This window comes from Myotis myotis, unplaced genomic scaffold (assembly GCF_014108235.1).
Source record: "Myotis myotis isolate mMyoMyo1 unplaced genomic scaffold, mMyoMyo1.p scaffold_m19_p_4, whole genome shotgun sequence".
Classification (NCBI taxonomy): domain Eukaryota; kingdom Metazoa; phylum Chordata; class Mammalia; order Chiroptera; family Vespertilionidae; genus Myotis; species Myotis myotis.
In genome coordinates, this window is record NW_023416346.1 from 17,354,511 (window position 1) to 17,358,471 (window position 3,961).

Here is a 3,961-nt window from a genome sequence, read left to right on the forward strand (position 1 = left end):
CACCTGATCTGTTTCAGTTTCACTGTCAGAGGTAAAAGCCTTCATTTCACCCTGTCAACACAAGCCACATGACTGCTGAAGGATGTTTGAACTCTGCAACTGGGTACTGTTTCCCAGATTCATTGCCATGAACAAACCTGAACTCCATCCAAGTGTAATTAATCAACTGGGTCATTTTAATGCCCTCCATATTTTAAGGTTTCTTACAAATGAAAATACAAATTTCCCAAATGATGGCTCATTATACTAAGCAGTCCAAGCCTCACAAACAAAAGGCATCAATACTAAGTTTTATTCATTTTATTGAACTGTGTTCAAAGAAACAAGATGTTTACGGGGCGCTTTAATTTATTTAATCCCCCTTGATGTTCACAGGTTGATCACTATTAAACTTCAGCCTATAATATAAAGTGAGCATAGACATGAACACTCTGAATCCAAGAAGGATTAAACCCCCCAAATTAATTCAGATATAAATTCCAATATAACCTTATTACTGTGACCAAAGTATTTGTGTGTGCATGTGTGTGTATCACTAATTTACTCCCAGTAGACTCTGATGTACAAAAAGTTACCTTAACAAAGGGAAGCAAGGCTGGAGCTGTGGGCACCTTTTATGCCCACAGTGTCTGATTCATTCTTAAGGAACTGAGAACTTAATCTTCCAAAATGTCTAAAAGACCATCTTATACCCCACCTCCCACCCCAGCTCCTGCAACACAAATGCCCAGCACACCAGAGTTTGTGGGATACAATCCATACAGTCATTTCGCCTACAACAACTACAGGCTGGGAGGGAACCCGGGCACTAACAGTCGGGTCAAGGCATCCCCTGGTATTACAATTCCAAAATCCCCCAAAGCCTCCAGATAAGCCGCTGATACCCTACATGAGGTACAACAGAAAGGTCTGGGACCAAGTAAAGGCTTCCAACCCAGACTTAAAGTTGTGGGAGATTGGCAAGATTATTGGTGTCATGTGGCAAGATCTCACTGATGAAGAAAAACAAGAATATTTAAATGAATACGAAGCAGAAAAGATAGAGTACAATGAGTCTATGAAGGCCTACCACAATTCCCCCGCATACCTTGCTCACATAAATGCAAAAAGTTGTGCGGAAGCCACTTTAGAGGAAGAAAGTCGACAGAGGCAGTCTCGCATGGAGAAAGGAGAACCTTACATGAGCATCCAGCCTGCTGAAGATCCAGCTGATTATGGTGATGGCTTTTCAATGAAGCATATAAGCCACCACCTGTTTCCAGAGAAACCACCGCCTCATCAGTGAAATCCTTAGTGAAAACGTGGTGCCAGACGTTCGGTCGGTTGTCACAACAGCTAGAATGCAGGTCCTCAAACTACAGGTCCAATCCTTAATGGTTCATCAACGAAAACTAGAAGCTGAACTTCTTCAAATAGAGGTGCGACACCAGGAAAAGAATAAATTCCTGGAAAGCACAGATTCATTTAACAATGAACTTAAAAGGTTGTGTGGTTTAAAAATAGAAGTGGATATGGAAAAATTGCAGCTGAAATTGCACAGGCAGAGGAACAGGCTCGCCAAAGGCAGGATGAAAGGGATAAGGAGGCAGCAGAGCAAACTGAACACAATCAGAGCAGCATTGTTCCTAAGGAAGAACAAGCAGCTAATAAGACCAAAGAAAAGAAAGAAGACGAGAACATTCCAATGGAGACAAAGGAGGCACACCTTGAAGAAACAACAGAAAGTCAGCAGAATGATGAAGAAGGCACATCTATTCTTGAGGACAAGGAGAGTGGACAGGAAGTGGTGGACAGTATGGGGAAGGAAGGGACCACAAATAGTAACACTGGTTCAGAGAGCAACAGCACCACAGTGGAGGAGCCACCAACAGATCCCACACCAGAAGATGAGAAAAAAGAATAAATGTTGCCTTGTTTTATGTATTCCAAATCCTTTTTCAAATGAAAAAAAAAATGTTTTTGAGTTTTAATGGTGTTATGTGATTTGTGTACTTATATTTTTCTTGTCCATATCATGCCACCAAAAGCTTTTGGACCATATAGCATCATGAGCCAAATGGCACAGTCACCTTTTTTAAGTGGTTGTGATGATGGTTCGCTTCCTTAGATCTTGTTTTTACCCTTCACTGCTGGAAGCCTCAATTAATTTAAATTCATTGAAAACATGCCAATTTTTGGAGAATTTTTCATTGATGCTGCAGAATCTACTCTTAGAAATGTCTTCCTACACCTCACTGGAGTGCTTACCAAAACCTTAGCTTTAAATCTCCTCGGTCCCTATCAACAGCTTCCTGAAAGTTCCCTTTCCTGTGTACTTCCACAAAGGTACCTTCTTGAAAATGTAATCATTTATGAGTATATGTTTGTTCACTTGCCCTTTTCATTTGTAATTAATGTCAGATAACCAAGAGTTCTGTTAAAGTGTTGAGTGTACCTGCAACTATGCTTGGATCATATTAATCAAGAAATAGTCTCCATGGAGTAGTCACCAGCTTATGAAATAGTCATTAAACCAAAAATGGCACATGTAAAAAAAAAAAAAAAGTACCTTATTTCTCTATAGCAGTGGTTCTCAACCTTGGTTGCACATTAGAATCACCTGGGAATCTTTTTAAAATCCTGATTTCTGGGCCTCATCCTCTGGAAATTCTGTTTCTTTGTTACTAATGTTGTGGCCCCACCCCATAACAAAGAAACAGAATTTCCAGAGGATGAGGCCCAGAAATCAGGATTTTAAAAAGATTCCCAGGTGATTCTAATGTGCAACCAAGGTTGAGAACCACTGCTGTATAGTTTATCAAACTTCCCCATGATCCTAATCACCAAATACTCCTGGATATTGGGACATACTTCTTGCAGATGAGTAAACTCAGTCCAATTGAGTCTCTTCATAAAAGTCTCTTTTTAGCCGAAACCGGTTTGGCTCAGTGGATAGAGCGTCGGCCTGTGGACTGAAAGGTCCCGGGTTCGATTCCGGTCAAGGGCATGTACCTAGGTTGCGGGCACATCCCCAGTAGGAGATGTGCAGGAGGCGGCTGATCGATGTTTCTCTCTCATCGATGTTTCTAACTCTCTATCTCTCTCCCTTCCTCTCTGTAAAAACTCAATAAAATATTTTTTAAAAGTCTCTTTTTAAATTAGTCTCTCTTGGGAAAATAGTCTCTCCTCTTCTCCTTTTCTTCACAATGGTATGTAGGTATAAGGGGATAGAGGTTATGTTAACTTGTGTGTATTTGTTTTCTATGCTGTGTAATAACTTACCACCACCTTAGTGGCTTAAAAATACATATATTCATTATTTCAGTGTTTCTAGAGGTCAGGCCTCTGGGCACAACTTAACTTGGTCCTCTGCTCAGAATCTCACAAGGCTACAACTAAGGTGTTAGCCAAGACTGCTTTCCCATCTGGAGACTCAATTGGGGAAGAACCCATTACCAAGATCACTCAGGTTGTTGGCAGAATTTATTTCTCTGTGACTTCTTTGAAGTCAGCAACAGAGAATAATACTCTAGATGTATGCCAGCAAAATGGAGTCTTACATAACATTACAAGGGTAATATCCCTTCATCTTCAGCATAGACTCATGGAAGTGGTACCACATCACAGTCTATTATTAGAAACAGGTCACAGGTCCTTCCCACTCTCAGTTGGTTCTCAACCTGTGAGTCACGACCATTGGAAAACACATATAGCATATCAGATATTTACATTATGATTCATAACAGTAGAAAAATAACAGTTATGAAGTAGCAACGAAAATAATTTTATGGTTGGGGGTCACCACAACATGAGGAACTGTATTAAAGGGTCGCAGCATTAGGAAGGTTGAGAACCACTGAGTAGAGGGTATTACACAAGTTTGTGAACACAAGCAGCTGGAAATCATAGGAGACCACATTAGACACTTTCTGCCATATTTATGGTAGCAGTGGCAAAGAAGAAAGGGTCTTTGGATACACAT

At 40.5% G+C, this 3,961-nt stretch overlaps 1 pseudogene; it reads left to right on the top strand.

Moving 5' to 3' along the window:
• The first annotated feature begins 623 nt into the window (after positions 1–623).
• Positions 624–1,903, top strand: LOC118654406 (annotated as a pseudogene).
• Positions 1,904–3,961: the final 2,058 nt, after the last annotated feature.